The 19,887-nt window shown below is 40.0% G+C and overlaps 1 long non-coding RNA gene across 1 annotated transcript; it reads right to left on the bottom strand.

The window, feature by feature from the left end:
- Nucleotides 1-15,126: 15,126 nt before the first annotated feature.
- LOC142138299 (uncharacterized) lies at nucleotides 15,127-19,138 on the bottom strand. The gene is made up of 2 exons (XR_012688004.1): nucleotides 17,111-19,138; nucleotides 15,127-16,725 (listed from the first exon to the last, which is right to left on the bottom strand). It is a non-coding gene; the product is annotated as an uncharacterized LOC142138299 (long non-coding RNA).
- Between the last annotated feature and the right edge of the window lie 749 nt (nucleotides 19,139-19,887).

Below are 19,887 nucleotides of genomic sequence, written 5' to 3'. Positions count from 1 at the left end.
TACCTCTAATTGTGAAGGGGTTAAAAGATTAAGCTAGCTTATGTTTAACTACATTACAGGAACCTGCACAGTTTTAAAAAGAACACACAGGACCTAAAGGTACAATGTCCCCTTCACTTCCAGTTCCTATCTCCTTGGCTGTCCGACAACCTGGTGATGAGAACTCTCGTGTAGTGTAACTCCCTATAACTATTTTATCAGCAGTCAGAGCTGACCTCATTCATATAAGGAAACCCCATTATAACATCACTGGGGTTTAGGGGCAAGGGAGCATGTCTCTGGCTGCTTCTATAGCACAGCATACCATCATGTTGTACTGTAATGCTGTGCAGGAGAGCTTACAGCACACTTCTAGGGTAGTATGTTTTTTCACTAAAAAGAAGATACCCAAGTTGCCACAAGCACTCTCACCTCAATAGAAGTATCAACCCAACAAGCATGTATGGCAGTGTGTGTGGATGATCTCCGACACTATATGGATTTACAGTGGATAACTATTTGTTCCTGGATTTTAAAAAACAAAAACAACAAACAGTTAAGGGATCCTTATTCAAATGTGAATCTGAAGGACAGCTAAATAAATGAAGACTATGGAGCACCCCACAGAAATTTTAGAAATAAAGTAATACAAAATGCATAAATTAGTAAAAGGGTACAAAACCATATCCAAGTGTTTGGCTATCCCATGTGGTCACTGTTGGCTCGCTTATCAGGAAGAAGAAGCCATGTCAAACCACCCAGATGCTGCCTAGAATAGGCCATTGCTTAAAACCCTGTGCACAAACAAGGAGGCTTATGAGAAATGGGAGCTATATAGAGTTCAGTAGCCGAGACTCAAGTAAAGGTAACCAAATCTAGAGCTCAGAAGAGCACTTCCCTGCTTGGCAGGGTGGCACAAAAGAGGTCATTACACAAAATGAACCCTGTAAAAGCATGACAGATTCCCAGCTGCAATCTGGGAACGTTTGTGGTCAAAGGAGACTAAAACAAAGCTTTCTGGCCAAGGTTTAAAGCAATATGTGGTACAAATCTAAATGTCCACACCTCAAGTAACAGCATACCTACAAAGAAGTATGTTGGGGGTGGTAGTAATACGCTGTGGGACTGCTCTTCTTCAGCAGGGAATGGACATTATTAAAATAGAAGAAGGCCAAACGTTCATCTTTCTGTAAGACAAACTAACATTAGAGTAGCTCAAGAACAAAAAAGGTGAATGTCCTACAATGGCCCAGTGAAAGCCCTGACCTCAAAGGAATTGAGAATTTGTGTGGCACTTTTTAAATATTGGGGTGCACAAGCGCCACCCGACTAACCTTCTGACCGGAAGAATGAACCAAATTCACAGTGCGCAAAGCTGGTGTAGATTTAAAGCGGTTATTGTTGCAAAAGGTGGAACTACACTACAAAATATTAAATCATGGAGATTAAAGACTAAATATGTTTACAACCATCATATTTCAGGGGGATGGAGGGGTCTTATAGATGTTTATTGTAACGCAAAATATTAAATAAGAAAATATATATTTTTGCACTATAGTGCTTTTAATTAAAAATATCAGTACAAAATTTCAATGAAGATTTGTTATTCACCAATAGAACAAATGAATATTTTTGCAAGGTATTCTATACACACAAATATATAATTTTTATTTGACAGAAACTAATGTTAAATTATTATTAATTTGAAATATACATTTGATTCATCTTTATAAACATAACACAAAGTTCACACAATACGGATTAATTACTTTGTGATAAAATCCTTATCTTACCCTTTCTAATCAAAATTATCTTCAAATGAGAGCATCTAGAAGCCATATATAAAAGGATTTAACACTGTGATGGGCAACAGGTGGCCCAGACCTTCCGAGCCTTCCCCTGAGACCCCCAGCTCCTTCCAAGTTTGTCAGATTTGTTTGTTACACTTGTTTAAAATACCTGCTGATATGTTATTATAGATAGGTCTCTTTCTTTGATTAAATGTATTGTTTTAACGACTTACTGAGTTTAAGGGTGATGTGTGGCCCTTTTAAAGGCTAGAGGGCCGCATGTGTGGCCCCTGAAGTGCATTAGGTTGCCTATAACGGACTTGGCATATGGTTTGAAAAGTGTCGAGATGCTAAAAAGTAGCGCACAAGTTTGTTTTTTTAAGCGGAAACCTCAAATACCAGTGTACTATTCTGCTTGGATCTCAAGTGTTAAACCATTTTTGTGGGATCCAAACGAAGCAGTTCTCAAATCATATTGACAATCAGGCGATCCCCAACACAGTATGGTACAGGCTTCTTTGAACACAATCCTGAGCTGGCAAGAAACGTTGTGGGTTTTTTTTTTAAATTGCTATACATATGACCTAAAAATCTAGTCACCATTCCACATCCCGCAAACCCTGGATTCATCAGCTGCAATGCTGGCTTAACTGGTCACACATCACTTCAAATTATTTCAGCAGCTCCTCCTCCTTCTTGCCCCACACACACACACACACACACACACACACACTTTGTTAGCGGCCAATTAACCTACTAGTATGTTTTTGAACTGTGGGAGAAAGCCAGGGCACCCAGTGTAGACAAGCCAATAAGGGGCATACATACACACTAGTATACTAGTTTCCTGGCCAGGATTGAACCCATGACCCCAGCACTGTGAGAACTTGCCTACATTATACCTATATAAAAGATGAAAAAAAAAATAAAATGTATAATTCAAGTTTACAGGCAAAGCAGTGAAAACAAGGTTCATCATACTTGTGCATTTTAATATTGTTTATAAATACGGTTAAGTGAACTTTTCCAGTTCAATCTACACATTTGAAAATATTAGCGAGTGTACTGAGAGCATCACTGTAGAAATAAAGTGTTTGGAAGATATTTAAACTGCACCTGTAGGGTATATAGTGTAGCAGACACTTGGAGACTGCAGCATATGCATTCACTAGAAACCAGCAGCACTGAGGCACAGACTCTTAGTGAATTGATCTTTTACATTGTCCTTAAAACTGACTCAAGACCACAAAAAGGCTAAAACAGCGACAATCATATCCAGGCAGTGGAAGAAAAGGAAAATACCACTCAAAACTACCTTAATGCAAAATATTTCTTACCATGTGTCCATCATTCCACATGAACTAGAGAGACTACCAATGTCTGCTGAGATGCTTTTCTCGCTCCTGCAGGCAGGATGCTGTCAATGAATAGCGCACTGCATGCACAATAGAAAGACAGCCTCTGCAGGAGCGAGGAGAGTCCCCAGTTGTGCCTTCTCAGTCAGGGAATACTCTCCTAGATCCATATTGTTCAACAAAAAACACTTTGGCAGCAAGAGCAATGAAGCAGCTCTGGGTATAATGACTGGAGTAAGGAGCAGGACCAACCACAAGGGGTGTACATCAGCATAATCTCTTGCCGAGGGTCATGAGTAAAACAGATTCTGCCATGCACTACACAGTGTCACATAGTTATTAGAGATTGACACAAAACTGCCATAGAGACTGATCATATATATCATATCCTACTGCTAACTGGATAACCCTTGGAGAGTTATTACAGAGGCATTTTCATATATTCTTCTACCCAGTTGAGAGTAGGAATATCCACTGCAGCAATATCTGCCACAATCACATGTAGAGTATAACAAAGTGCACCAACATACAAAGATACCTGTTCCGCTGTTATATTCACGCTGTTAAGAGTTTGGAAATTTGCTAGCGTTTGATATTTTTTACTACATTAATTGAATATAGTGATAACAGTTTGCTATTGCAAGTTATATGCCACAGCTTGCACTAAATCTTGTACATATATTTATTTTAGTTGTTTTTAACCCTGTCCACATTAACATGCTACATTGGCCTATCCCCCTTTCACAACTGTTATTAACTACAGTCAGATGAGAAAGACAAGGATTTTTTCAGGACAATCCATGGTGTGGTGGAGGGAATCATCATTCATTACCTGCTGACTGAAAGTCTAGATAAACTTATATAATGCACTGTAATGCCACTGCGGAAGGAGGCCTTTATTTATTATTTATATAGGATCTAAATATTTTGAAGCAGTTTACACTCAGTCCCTTACACCTTATATTCCCTTCCACCCACAGGGTTCATTTTGGCAGGAGTCAGTTAACCTATCAGTATGTCTTTATAATGTGGGAGGAAACCAACACAAACATAGTTGGAATCGAACCCATGACCCCACTGCTGTGAGGGAGCGATGCTAACCACTGTGCCATCCCATCAAGATTTCTCACAATCTAGGGTACCTTATGAAAGTCCACACAACAAAATACAAAAAAAAAAAAAAAAAAAAAAAAGTTTCGTTTTTGGGTGGACTTAACCTTTAAGCTACTCCTCTTTAGAGACTTCTATGCAAAAAAAGCTGTCTCTAAGGGGAAAACACTTTGGGGTGAATTTATTTAAATGGCAGTGTTTAGAGTCAATGCTCTTATCACTGGATATTTATTAACTTTTAGTCTGCAGCACTCTACAAGAATTGAGGGAAATATGAACAAACTCACAAAACAAAAAGGTGAAGCTCTAGTTCTCACTTTACAATCTAAGAGATCAGAAAATTAAACAAAAGGCTAAAGTGCTTGTTTGTACAATTTAAGACCAAGACACAAGCTTGTAAGGTTTGCACAACATAAATTATAATACAACCATATGTGAATACAGCCCATAGCCAGATCTATGTTGAGACATCAGGCCAACATATATGCAGACAACCACCTTCATATATTATAGGTGTTACACCACAGTCTTGGGAAGTTAAGAAACTGACAATACAGGAAAAGGTTTTTCCAAAATTGAGATACAGGAAGCAACAGAGGTCCAGGGGCAACTTCAAGAAGCTGTATCCCCCCAGCTATTGTAAATCGTAAAACAGTCTGCATATTCTCGGGTTTGTAGTTCCACAAGTTTAAAATCCTGACTGACATGCAGATCTACAAGCTTTATAAAAGGAGATCATACAGAGAAGGCATAAGGCCCAATGCATATGACCTGTACAGATTTCCAGGCCATAGTTTGTCATGACATACTTTGACTTTTAGTTCCACAGCCTAACAGCCATAGGTTGGCTACCTCCACGTTATATAAATACAGAACAGCAATAGAAGGCTTAAAGATTAATGTGTAACTTGCACAGATTTCCAGGTAAGAAGCTGGCAGGCTGAGACTTGTAGTTCATAATAGCCTGAAAGTCACAGGCTGTCTACTTCTGATTTAAAGGCCACAGTGAAAACAGATCAGCAAAAGTAGGGTGTAGGGGTGGCTTTATGTAATGTTAGCCAGAGACCTGCACACAGGGACCAGACACCAAATAAACACGAATGACCAACACACTAAAACCACAGAGCTGCTCTTTGACATGTGCCACACCCCTGTCCGGCGCGAGGCCGATCCGTATGTGCCCCGACCAAGGTTACCTGGCGCAGCTGCTTGCGCTCCACTGGTGAGAAAGACGCCCCCCGGAACGATGCACTAACCGGTCAGCGAGGACGGAGGAGGACAATGACGGGAACACTTGTATAGCTAATGCTCCTCCGTCTGCTGTCTGTACTGCAGCGTCACTCTACTACCTCAGCCAATCAGGTACAGGAATCACTCCCTGAGATGACGCAGCCTGGACGTGGCACGGGCGCTGACACGCTACGCGTGCGCATTGGGAAGTCTCCGGTGCCGGCCTACATGGAGGTTTTTCTGCTCAACTTTATTAACGCAAAACAAAGTCACAAAAGAGCACGCTTGGCTTTTATTAACAATATCAATTACCTGCAAAGTGCCTAATTTTGGCAGTTTGTTAATAGTCAGTTTCTACATTTACCATCTATTTTTTAAATGCATTAACTTGGCTAATATAAAGTCAAAGAAAAGCTTTTATGACCATTTAATTCATTTAGTCTTAGCCAGGCCTGTCCAACCTGCGGCCCTCCAGGTGTTGTGAAACTACAAGCCCCAGCATGCTTTGCCAGTAGACAACCAGTTGATAGCTGGAAGGACATGCTGGGACTTGTAGTTTCACAACACCTGGAGGGCCGCAGGTTTGACAGGCCTGGTCTAAGCTATTGGGAGATACATTAGAAAACAAGAACGATTATTGTCTGTGAAAATTAGGTTTGTTATTAACCCTTAGGAAAATTTGTAATCGCGGTCCTTACTAAATGAGGCACATAAATTTTCCATTGCACATTTTATCCTTGTGTAAAAAAACAGAACTAAGGACCACATTTTCAAAACAAAAAGAAAAAAGATGTAGGCAAAAGAAAAAAATAGTACTTGCATGTGTAAAGTGACCCTTATGTATCTCATGATGCACTCAAATAAAAACAGTATTTGCTCAAGGTGTAGGTCAGGATTATAAAATTGTATATGAACGCTTAACAATAGCATACACATTCGTTGTGGCATTGTTAGTAGTAAATGCTAAAGTCACATTACCCTATTTGTACACAGTATAATAATGTAATGAAGTTACATACATTCAAGATGAAATTATGTCTTCAATATTAATAATAAAGGTAAGTTACATTTTCCATATTAAATGTAAATAAATACAACCCCCCTTCCAAACATTTTTAACCCCTTTAAAAATCCAGTGGGAATCTTCAGCAGCAGCAGTTAACTCATACTTGACAACTATCCCGGAATGTCAGAGAGATTACTAAATTCTGGATAGGTCTCCTGGACTCCCAGGACAGTAGGGAATCCTCCCGATGCTGCCCATTTGCTACTGAAGTGGGAAGAATTTGAGCCGCAATGACAAGATTCCCAGGGAATTGCAATATATTTGCCCCACCCCAGCTGTAAAATGACCAAAAATTATGCAATTTAACAAGCACTGCCCCCTCCACCCATAACCCCCTTTACCCGGGAATTCCCGGAGGAGCACTTAAAAATGTTGGCAAGTATGAGTTAACTGTAAATGACAACACAAAAAGACATTTGCACTGACTCCAAGAGATCATGGTTGATTTCTAAAGTTTTCTCACTAGCAGACTGGCACTTACGTCACAGTTTCCTACTCTCTCGGCATGTTCAGGAGAATCACAGAGTTTTGGGAGTTCTTCAGGACTCCAGGGAGAACAGGACAACCTCCTACATCCTGCCCACATCGTTGGTGAAGTGGGTAGGGGTGGGGCTAAATGGTCATCCTGGCCATGCCCCCAAGACGTGTCACCAAGATCTCCACTTCCGAAGGTGAGATTTCCAAAGCTGGTAAGTGTGAGTTTTGGCTCCCATCTGGTTACAGTTGTATTGGTGTCTGTGGTTGATACTGGCTGGTTTATTACAATATCAGTTGAACCAAACACTGTGAGCCGCAGCAGTTGGGTACTGTCACACTGTCAGAAGCCGCCTCGCTGTTTGGTCCATCAGTGGCTTGCATTGCAGGGAGTTGCAAATTTTGCCTTGAAAGTCATTGCTGTTTTAAATTTAGTCTGCAAAGTCGCTGATTATCATCGACTTGCTTAATCCGCTGCTTAATACATTTACCCCTCAGTGTCACTATTCATAGCCTAATAGATCCAAAAAAAGGCATATTTTGAGACTGGAATACAGATATCAGATAACACTAGAAGAGTCTTTGACAGTGTATTACTCAATTCTTAAAACAATAACATACAAGTACTGCTTTCACTTGATGCACAGAAAGCATTTTACAGGTTACATTGAGGATATATGAAAAATATGTAGTACTCATGTTGAGTGAATGGTGGCTGTTTCATCTCTACTTCTGGAGTGAGTGTCGCCAACCCTAATGCAGGGAGAGTGTTAAGATCCTCTGCAATGCCAGTTACAGATGGCAGTGCACCATCAACACTGACAACTGCAACGTGAGATCCGCGCCAATACCAGCTTCATGCTACAGGTTCCACACCTCCAGGGGTATCCTGCAAATAGCGGCACACCAGTAAGGGGGTACAACTTCCACTAAGTAGAGCATCAAAAGAGCTGTTGTGGTGGTGCACCATCATAACTGACAACTGCACATTCTTTTTCACCTACTGTAATCAGCATTTTGGTAAAAGTCAAGTCAGGTTTCGAAGTATTAGACTGGTGCCTGCCAAATAAGTGTTTAGCCAAGCTCAGAGTTCTTTTATGTAATCTTGTCCGAGTTACAGCCACAAGGTCCCGAATTTCCTTTCAAGTATTTAGGTAGAAAATAAAGATGATCTCTCAGTGCAAAGGATCAGAAATGGAAAGAGAATACTAACAGTGTAGTCATGTTTAAATAAGGGTGTGCACCGGGCACTTTTGGTGTTTTTGGTTTTGGGTTCTGATTAGTTTGAGGTTTTGGGTTCTGATTTGTTTTGCCAAAACACCCCACGAAAGGTTTTGGTTCTGATTTTGGGTTTTGGGTTCTGATTTTTTTTAAAAAAATCATAAAAAGTGCTAAAATCCATATTTCGTGGTTTTTTTTTCACTCCTACACTATTATTAACCTCAATAACATTCATTTCCACTAATTTCCAGTCTATTGTGAACACCTCACACCTCACAATATTGTTTTTAGTCCAAAAGGTTGCACCGAGGTAGCTGGATGTCTAAGCAAAGCGACACAAGTCGGCGGCACAAACACGTGGCCCATCGTAGGTGGCTGTGTAGGCTTGAATGGCCTTTTTCTGCTCCTCCTTCCTCTGCAGCATATAGAGGGTGGAGTTCAAGCGCGTCACTACATCTTGTTTTTGTTGATTGCAGGGCATGTTCATGCTTTTTTGATGTAGCAGGAACAGTGAACGTAGTTTTATATCTGATACTAAGATTTCTGGACTGCGTAGTGGAGTGGCCCCGGTACCCAATTTGGTACTGGGGCCACAATACCTCCTTCAACTGTCTAAATTCCACTGCACAGATGGCGGACACCGGATGCACGTCTAACACCAACATTGCTGTTAAGGCCGCAGTTATCCGCTTTGCCATAGGATGACTACTGTCGTACTTCGTGCTCATGGCAAACGACTGTTGGACGGTCACATAATGCCAAAAAAAGAGTTGCAAGAGGGAATTGTCCTTGGGCCCTCCCACCTACCCTTATGTTGTTGAAATAGGACATGCACACTTTAACAAACCAATAATTTCAGCGACAGGGCCTACCAAACTACTGTGGCTGAAATGATTGGTTTGTTTGGGCCCCCACACAAAAAAAGCTATTCATCTCTCCCTGTACAAACTAAACTGGCTCTACTGAGGCAAGATGTTGTCCTCATCCTCATCCTCATCCTCTGATTCCTCGCCCCCTTCAGTGTGTACTTCTTCATCCTCACACATTATCAATTCGTCCCCGCTGGACTCCACAACCGCAGGTCCCTCTGTAGTCTCTGGAGGGCAGTGCTGTTTTTGATTGAGGAATTGATAATTCATTTTTATGAAATATCATTTTTTCAACGTTTTGCGGAAGCAACCTCCTTCGCCGCTCACTGACCAGGTTCCCCGCTGCACTAAAAACTCTTTCCGAGTACACACTGGAGGGGGGACAACTCAGGTAAAATAGAGCCAGTTTGTACAGGGGCTTCCAAACTGGCTTTTTTTCCTGCCAGTAAGAATATGGACTGTCTGACATGTCTACTTGGATGGTGTCAGCAAAGTAATCCTCCACCATTTTATCAATTGTGACAGCATCCAATGCAGCGACAGTAGACATGTCTGCAATGGTTGGCAGGTCCTTCAGTCCGGACCAGATGTTCTCAGCATCCCCGCCAGCGGGTCTTTTAGGAAAACTGAGCTTTTTCCTTGCAGCCACAGGTGTTGAAGATTGGGCATCGCCCTTGGCAGACGACGTTGATGGCATTTCATCGTCTATGTCATGACTAGTGGCAGCAGCTTCAGCATTAGGAGGAAGTGGGTCTTGATCTTTCCCTACTTTATCCTCCAAATTTTTGTACTCCATTATATGCAGCACAAGAGAGCATACCCCTAAACCACACACACTTTGGGACTGCAGAAACAGTGAACGTAGAAATATAGATTGCAGTTCCTATTTTTTGGACTGCTTAAACAGTGAACGTAGTAATATAGATTGCATTTCCTATTTTTTGGACTGCTTAAACAGTGAACGTAGTAATATAGATTGCATTTCCTATTTTTTGGACTGCTTAAACAGTGAACGTAGTAATATAGATTGCAGTTCCTATTTTTTGGACTGCTGAAACAGTGAACGTAGTAATATAGATTGCATTTCCTATTTTTTGGACTGCTTAAACAGTGAACGTAGTAATATAGATTGCAGTTCCTATTTTTTGGACTGCTTAAACAGTGAACGTAGTAATATAGATTGCAGTTCCTATTTTTTGGACTGCAGAAACAGTGAACGTAGGTATTGCAGTACTAATATTTCAGGACTGCAGTAATATATTGCTCTAGAATTTTTTTATACTTTTTAATTTATTTTTTAATATTTTTTTTTTATTTTTTGGGTATAATTTTGTTTTATTTTTGTTAAAAAAAATTTTGGGGAGTTTTTAATAATTAGAAAATTACTATGGACTTAGCACAAAAATGCCCAGGACTAAAGCACCACTGGACTCAGCAGGACAGACACTGGCCAAAGCACCACTGGACTCAGCAGGACAGAGCACAGGACAAAAGTACCATTGGACTCAGCAAGGACAGAGCACTGGACACAAGCATAAAGCACCACTGGACTGATCACGCAGGAGCACCACTACCCTACAACCTCCCTCTACCCTGATCACAGCCCAAATGAAAATGGCGGCCGCTAGCGGGGAATTTATGCAATCCGAGTCTCGCGAGACTTGGACGTCACAGCCTCACTTTCATTTTTTGGGCGCCGGAAATACCCGAACAGTGCTCGGATCCCGTCAGATCCACACTGTTCGGGTGGGCTCGGATTAGCGGAATCCAAGCCCGCTCATCCTTATGTTTAAACCACAAAAAAACCTATGTGGGTTATATATTTAAATACTCAAGTTAGTGGGGAAAAAAAAAAGCCATAACAACCAATTCTGTGGAGTCTAACACTCATAATGTGCAGCCAAACAAGCAGAGATCCTTAGTGGTCCCCTTGGCAAAGAGAAATAAGAAAGTCTCCTCCAATGAACAGTCTGTAAAACAATTTCGTCTTTCACGCAGTCCTTTTGATTCAGGCTACAATTTCTGGAGGGACTACTAAGGACAAAGAGTACCAGTCCTGGTAAAAAAGGAATTCCTGTGTCGGTCTTTGCGCTCTGGACTAAACAGATGATTCCTTTGTTCCTCAATTGCTGCATCAGTCCCAGGTGATGCATTGTCTCTGACATAAATTGTTGCAGTTGCTGTCTCTGTAGTTGCTGTCTCTGTAGCAGTTGACTCTGTAGTTGCTATCTATATCACTGCTGCACACTATCCCTGCTCTGCTCTACTCTATCTATCTATCTCTTTACTCCATGCCACCTCTTGTTCTGTATATCACTAATAGTTTCCTAGTACTTTTATGCTGCTGTACCAACCTTGGTGTTTTATGTGTGGACACGCCTCTCAGTGACAGTGGGTACGGTCACTAGGATGTCAGCGGTGGAGTCAACACCTCTAGTGGTACCCTGCATATAGAGGCACACCAGTAAGGGGGGTACAACTTCCACTAAGTAGCATCAAAAAAGCTGAGGAGCTACGTGGAACAGATACATATGAAGGGGAGAAGAAGTCCCCATGTGAAGAGAGTTTCCACATGTAAAACTCTGAATGAGGGAAATGTTTTAAGTCATCTAAATGAAAAGCCCCCTTGTAAAGTGTCCCATATAGTGAGAGGAAGTTGCTGCAGAGGTTGCGTGACTGAATTGAAGCTGCCTAAAAGAAAGAGACATCAGGAAAGGCTCACATGGAAAGTGTTCACATACCGTGAGGGAGGGTCGCTGCATTAGGCAGTGTGGCCATATTGTAGGCTCAGAAACCCCCTTGTAAAGTGAACCAATACTGTAAGGAGGGTCGCTGCATTAAGACAGTGTGACTACCAAGAGAAAGAAAAGTCCCCAGATACCCGTATGTTATTAAGAAGCAGCCTACAATAATTCCACTGAGGGGGGAAGCGTTGGAGAATGCCTGTATATTGAGGATGGATACATAAGAGGGAGTGTCCCTGGGTATTGGGGATGGTTTATGCTGGATATCTGTGAGACTTGTAAAGGCAGCCCAGGGATCCCCCAGCAAATTTAAGAGCACATTTCGTAGCTTGATAAATTTCCCTACACCACAGTTTCCATTAAGTATTATGGGGACTGCTGTACTTTTCCTAATGCAGGAGATATCTCTACTTTTCTTAAATAGTGACTATACAATAGCCATTTCCTCATGGTTTAGGGCTTGACAAATAGGTCCCTCAATGACCCACCAAGATAAATTGGTAAATAAAATATATTTTTTTAAGATTTTGCCCATAAAATCTTATTTACATTAAAAAGCAAAATATTAAAATCATTCCCACTTATACGCGGTGATCAATACTCACATGATGATTTTTTTCCTATTTCTGTGGAAACAATATTATAGCTGGGCCTAGATCTAACCTGCAAAATCTGTCATACTCAAATTTCTGCTGATTATAATGATGTTAAAATTGTATTCGTCCACAATTAATCTCATTCAATCATGGAATTAGTTATAGTATCCTAGTATTGTTTTTCACAGAGTTTGCCCTTTAGTTCCAGATGAATATGCACATTCATGCCATTTAAAAATCATGCCTATTTCAATGCAGTACACTCAAGACCTACTCCACAGAATTCACATATATGTATGTCATATTACACAATTCTTTATTACTGGAAAGATTTCATTTTGCTATTATGCATTGCAGTAATTTTAATGCTCAAATATATTGTAAATTTTAATCCTTCTAGTAAGGACGTTAGAAAGTGTTTATTAATGCAGTCATACTGTGGAGAATCCATTCATTGAACATCATTGTTTCTGGTTGCACTATTTACACATATGTATATTATATACTGTACATTTGTAGGGATCTCTGTAGTCCATTTTTCCCATTTATATACTCTTATCAGCCACAGTTATTTGCAATGATTAGATATTCTCCCTCTCCCTGATAATTAATGGGACTCACCAGTGATGTCCACTATCACCCTAAATATTACATTTAGCTATAAAGACCCTAGTGTAAAAAAATGTGCAACAAGGTTAGTGGATCTAGGGAAGAGGTTTACAGTGCAAATTATATATTTTTGAAGATAGCAGTGCCAATATTTGTAAAGAACTGTGAGACCTCAGTCTCCGCTCCCTATGAATATGAATAAAGCTCTTAATGCTTTAAGGGAAAAACTTGATTATGTGTGTCAACAAAGTGTTGAAGTCATGGGGATTAAAATATTGCCTCTGATCATTATCTGCATTTACTCAAGTATGGGTTTCACAATTGGGCTGCTTTGCAGTGGTTAAAATTATGTTATTACAAACATTTTTATCTGTTTAGACATATGCAGGCCCGGCGCTCCCATTAGGCAAGGTTAGGCACTTGCCTAGGGCGCCGGGCTCTGGAGGGCGCCACAGAATTCTAAAAGACTTTAAAACTGTGCGGCGACCGCTGACCATACCTGTCACGGCCGCCGCACAGCATTCAGATGCACGGGGAGGGGGGAAGAGGCTATTTTGTCACCACCGCCGCCTCTCTGCTCCGTCTCCTCCCCTCCACTCACTAGTGTCGATTTTTGCGGGGGGGGGCGCCGCTTTTTTAGAAATGCCTAGGGCGCCGTGGACCCTAGCACCGGCCCTGGACATATGACATACCATCTATCACCTGAATATTTCTCCATATTTTTGCCATCATTTCTTCATTTTAAAAAACAAGTTCCCCAGGTATGCAAAGGAATGCAGTTTCTCCCCAATCAAGATATGCAGCTAGCTCTTTCTAGCCTAGAAAATGACAAGCTACCGAGCTTTTTGGACAAGATAAGGATTTGCTTCTACCGCTAAAGTGTTGGCTTGACCTAGAAAAATAATTTTGTTTTCATTCCTCCATTGTATACTTCTTTTGGATTCCCAGGGAGCTGAGACCAACCAATCTGATTTCACATCCTGCCATCTCACCTATATTATATGTGTGGGACAAACTATTACACTTATAGATTCTGCTTCCATCCCTACATTTGTACTTATTAGGGTTAAATATACTGATCGAATATACTGACCTAAACTTAGCTTATTGGCACGTCAAGGGGATTAAAACTCTCAACAATTTGTTTTAGTACCCACATTTGCTCTTCTTTTTATAGAGTCAATCACCATTCCAGATTTCATCAATATTTAATAACGCTGAAACTTTTTTGTAAATCTAATGTACAAGCACAATTAGAATATGATCTTAATCTCACAGAGCTGATAAAATTATTACAACTGTCATTGCCTATCCTGATGTCTTATTCATACTGAAATGTTGTTTAAACTTACAATAGAATGTATTTGATCCCATCAAGATCCTTATTTCCCTAGTCTAAGTTCTCTTGGCGTAAATGCAGCAGTGAAGGGACATATTGCATATTATCTGGTGCTGTCCGATCCTACAATCAATGTAGAGAGATATATTCCTCTTAATTAAAAGTGTTACGGGATGTGAACACAAAGAGTAGTTAATCAAAGAGTAACAGATGAGGTTTTTTGAGGATCAGAGAGAAGGCAGAAGAAGATACGGAGAGGAAGGGACAACTCCAAAAAAACAGAAAGGGATGGAGGGATACTCTTCTATCACAAAAGAGGAGAACACACAAACACAAGTGGCAATTAAAGATTATTAATCTAACAGATGAAATCCTCTCTGAAGCACATATAAGAGTTATCAGTTGTTTCTCTTATTCAAGATTTTGAAAGATTTGACTGGGAGAAAGATCTGCATTTATTTGGAAGAAAACTCCTGTTACACAAATTTTGTCTCAATATAGAAAATAAAACTTCTATTTATTACCAGAATTATTTAATCCATTATATAATATGTATTAAACTCCAATAATTTTGAAACATCAGAGGAATTAAAATGTATAGATTTAGTAGATTTAAGAGAAGAATCCATTACTGATTGTTGGGGTATCGGGGTTCACCGATACTTCTATCAAGCACCTTCAATGTCAGTCAGATCTTTCTTTGTTTTCAGTCGACTGGTGAACAGAAAATACTCAACACCTGTATGATATAATGCTGAGCAGCTTTATTCTGTTCCAATTTGAGACCACTTCAGCGCTTATTTTTATACATGTAAGTCTAGGGGTATAGATTCTGAACAACCAATTATAAGACAGTAAAATAATGAGAGAAAATCAATTAACAATATATATATTTCAGTTTTACATCAAAGATCAAACAACTCTTTCTTCTTTGTGTGTTATCTCTTTCCAGGCTTTTTGCCAATATCCTTGTGCTGCCCCCATCTTTGAGTCCTTGGGTTTTATCTTATCAAGAACGTTGCTACATATTCTTGGAATCTTTCGTTGATGGGAACATGGCGCTGCGTGGCCAACCTTGAATAATTTGTCTTTTTAAACTGAAAATAATATCTGCTTAATTTCTCTTAAAGTCATAGCATAACATATTAGCATCTAAAGCTTAGCACATGATCGATATTAAATCAATAATCATACAATTCCACTCTAACATTCCCCTCTTTGATTAAATATCAACTATTAACCTCTACCTATCAGTCATGGCGATACTCAGCAGAAGACAGTTAGTACCTACATTTAAACATATGGTATCATAAGGACCCCATATGATTAGAACAAGAATTCATTAAGCACATATCTCTGGTACTTTATCGCCATAACTTTTCTTTCCCTACTTAATGTTTTATCTCGGTGCATAGAGGGGAATACTTTGCTGATATCTATTCAAAAGCTTTCTTGTATTACATGTTAAGTAGCAGTTCCATATAATCATTATAGTTAGTACAAGAAGAATTAGTATCAATGGATGAATCAAGATATTCATTGCTTTCTATATGGAATAAGATTCATTAACAAATATGTCCCACTAATGAATAGGACATCAATTTTCATTCTGGTTTCTCGATGGTCACTGTCAATCTCTTGTTGCAGACTGTGCAGGTTTTTGGTTTGATTGTTGACCATTGTTCATAATGTTCACTGTTTGTCTCAGACATTAAACTTGTAGAAATTTCTGTGATCATTACTGGTTCTGGAAGCTCATTATTTTTCCTGCAGGAACAACAATCAAGTGTCAGTAATTTCTTAATCAGCCATATAACAATTGTCTCTACCACATATACAATGAGCTGGATTGCCAAACCCTTTGCTACTAATGGCAATATTCCCAATATTCAAAATGAATCATTGCTGACAACTTTGCCAATGAGGTTATGTATTCACAAAGGCATTTTCAAAGTTTATTCTCCTATGAGTGCAAATTGTTGAGCACTCCTTCCCCTTCTGTCTCTCACAGTGACATAGGTAATTTGTCACTTATCTGTCTGTTTCATACTGGGTTAGGGAGGCCTTGACCCCTACTTCAGGCACAAATATTCTGGTAAGACATATCAATACCATAAGACAGTCATTTCTATTTATCAGAACAAGACTCCCCTGATTTGAAGACTTTGCAGTGTGATGCGTGAATCCAGGTGTCTTTTTCCTGTACTTTCACTGCCATGGGAGTCATCAACAGGACTTGATAAGGACCCTTATATCTGGGTTCAAGACATCTCCTGATGTGCTTTCTTATGACCACCCAGTCACCAGATAGCAGTTTATGGGTACCTGTATCAAAATTAGGGTCTGGAATGAAGGAGAACATTTGACCATGTATTTCAGTTAGTTGTTTCTGTAATAAAGCAACATAATTCAACAAATCACCATATACATGCTGTAGTTGCTATGGAAAATAACAGCCTGTTCTGTGTGCTGTGCCAAACAGTATCTCATGTGGTGCTAAACCTGTGTCTCTTCATAAGTGTAGTTCTAATGTTAAACAGAACTATTGGTAAATATTCTAACCAAGTCTTTTTGGTTTCTTGCATCATTTTCTGTAGTTTCAATTTAATGTCACCATTAAGCCTTTCTACCCTCCCACCTGCTGGTGGCCTATAAGAAGTGTGAAAAGCTTGTGATACTCCCAAGTTCTTCATTACATGCTTCATTATCTCTTCTGTAAAGGTTGTACCTCTATCTGATTCAATAACTTCAGGTATGCCATATCTATAGATGACTTCTGAGATTATTTTCTTTGCTGTATTTTTGGCAGTAGCTTTTCCTTCTAACAAATACTCGTAGGTACCACATTTAGGAAGCTGTATATAGTCGATCTGAAGTCTCTGAAAGGGATAGAAAGCCTTTGGAATGCTTCCTCCTGGGGTCTTTACTCTTTGCCCTGGATTGTGTATTCCACATATCCAGCAAGCTGCCACATAGTTTGTGTCCGCAGAGTTGAATCCAGGGGCAATCCAATTTTTCCATACCCTATTAGTCATTGCCTCTTTGGAATGATGTACTTGTCCATGTGCAATCTGAGTCATTACTGGGTATAAGGCTCTTGGTAGGCACCATTTATTTTCTTTTGACCATATTCCTTGCTCATCAAGCTGTGCACCTTCTTTTTCCCACTTATTCTTTTCTTCCTTTGTTGCTTGTTTCTGAAAGTCTTTAAGGCTTTGTAGGTTTGGGAATTGAAATTTGTCTGTGTCACCTTCTGTTGAGTCTACAAGAAATGTAGTATTCTTTGGTTGGAGGGCTGCCTTTTTTTGCTGCTTGATCTGCAAAGTTATTTCCTCTTGCTTCTGGAGTTTGTTCTCTAGTGTGAGCTTGAACCTTTATAATTCCCACTTGTTTAGGGAGTTCCAATGCTCTAAACAGTTCATTAATCAAGTTTGCATATTTGATGGATTTTCCATTTGATTCTTGGAAATCTCTGCTTTTCCAAATGGGACCGAAGTCATGCGCCACTCCCCAGGCATAATGTGAATCTGTATATACATTGGCTTTTTGTCCTTCTGCATATACACAAGCTTTAGTTAGAGCTATCAATTCTGCTTCTTGTGCTGATGCTCCATTAGACAGTGTTCCTGAGTCAAGCACCTCTTCCTCAGTTGTGATGGCATAACCTGTATATGGAACTCCATCCACATAGTATCTAGATCCATCTACATAAAGAGTTAGGGTTGCATCTGAAAGTGGTGTGTCAGTAACATTATGCAAAGCTGAAGTCTCTAATTTCATAAGTTCCAAACAATCATGTGAAAATTTTTGTGTGTGTATTTCTTCAGTTTCTTCTTCAGACACTTCACTCAGGTCCTCATATCCCCTGTCTGATGATTCATCTTCTTTGCGACTCCCCTTACTCCCCTCTTCTGAATCATCAATGGGGAGCAGGGTTGCTGGATTGAGGATTGTGCATCTGGTAATTGTTGTGAGGCGCTGAGCAAGGTTTCTGATATTTAGTTAGTCTAGCTGCAGACAAATGTCTTGTTTTTGCTTGATTAAGAATTTCTGTGACTGTATGTGGAACTTGAGTAATAAGTGCATGGTCCAATACCATATCTGCTACCTTTTCTTTCAGTATTGCTGCTGCTACTGCTTATATACATGATGGAGAACCTCTTATAACTGGATCGAGTTGTGCAGAATAATAGGCCAGTGGCCTTTGCTTCGTTCCATGTTTCTGTGTGAGGACTCCTAGAGCATGTCCTGACTGCTCATAGCAGAACAATGTGAAAGGCTTCAGATAGTCTGGTAGTCCAAGTGCTGGTGCAGTAGAGATAGCATGTTTCAGGGCTTGCACTGCATTCTCTATTTCAGCTATATTGAGCGGTTCTGTTCCCTGTTTCCTCAAGCATTCATACAGTGGTTGCATAAGAATTGAAGCTGAGGGAATCCACTCTCTGCAATATCCGAGGAGTCCCAAAAAGGCTCTAATTTCTTTGACTGTTTTTGGTGTCTTCATGTCTCGTATAACTTTAACTCTTTCAGTTGTAAGATGTCTGGTTCCTGCAGAGATACAATGTCCTAAGAATATTACTTTTTCCTGTACTAGTTGCAACTTGCTTGGTGATACTCTGCAGTCTTGTTCGGCCAGAAAACAAAGTAATGACAGTGTTTCTGCTTTGCATTCTTCTTCAGCTTCCGCAGCCACCATGAGATCATCTACATATTGAATGAGTTGAGTAGTTGGATTGATAGACCTCCATCCATGGAGAATTAGTGCCATTGCTTCTGAAAATTCTGATAGGCTGGTGGCTCCTCCTTGAGAGAGTCTTGTCCAACAATATTGGTTTCCATCATGGGTGAAGGCTAGAAGAAGTTGACTATCTTCTGTGATTGGGACTGAGAAGAAAGCATTTGCCAAGTCAATTACTGAAAACCATTTTGCATTTGGCGGTATCTGATTAAGCAAAGTGTGGGGGTTGGGTACAATGGGAGTGTTGATCAGAAGTCTTTTGTTGACCTCCTTAGGTCATAAACCATCCAGTATTGCACCCCCTTGTCCAACATCTTGTTTCTTTACTGGGAATAGGGGTGTAGAATAAGGAGAGCGACATTTTCTTAACACCCCTATTTGTAGATATTCTTGTATTTGTTCTGATATCGCTTTGGTTTGAGCTGCAGCAAGTGGGTACTGTTTAATTGAGACAGGATGTGTTCCTGGCTTTAGTGTCGGTTTTACAGGATTTACTTTAAGTGTACCCACATCCTGTTTTCCTTTGGACCATAACTTGTCTGGTACTATGTTCAGCCAATCTGGTAGATTAACAGTCTTATCCTTGTGACATGTGCTCATCTGCTCTAGCATCTAGATTGCTGCTGTAAGCTCTTCTTGGACTGGAGATGGGAGTTGACTTGTGAGTTTTACTCCAGTTGGGGTGTATTTGATGCTGGCTTGTATCTTTGAAAGTACATCTGCTCCCAACAGATTATAGGGACAAGATGAGGAAGTGAGAAATTGTA

Source organism: Mixophyes fleayi, chromosome 2 (genome assembly GCF_038048845.1).
Source record: "Mixophyes fleayi isolate aMixFle1 chromosome 2, aMixFle1.hap1, whole genome shotgun sequence".
NCBI lineage: Eukaryota > Metazoa > Chordata > Amphibia > Anura > Limnodynastidae > Mixophyes > Mixophyes fleayi.
This window is presented reverse-complemented; position numbering and strand designations above follow the sequence as displayed.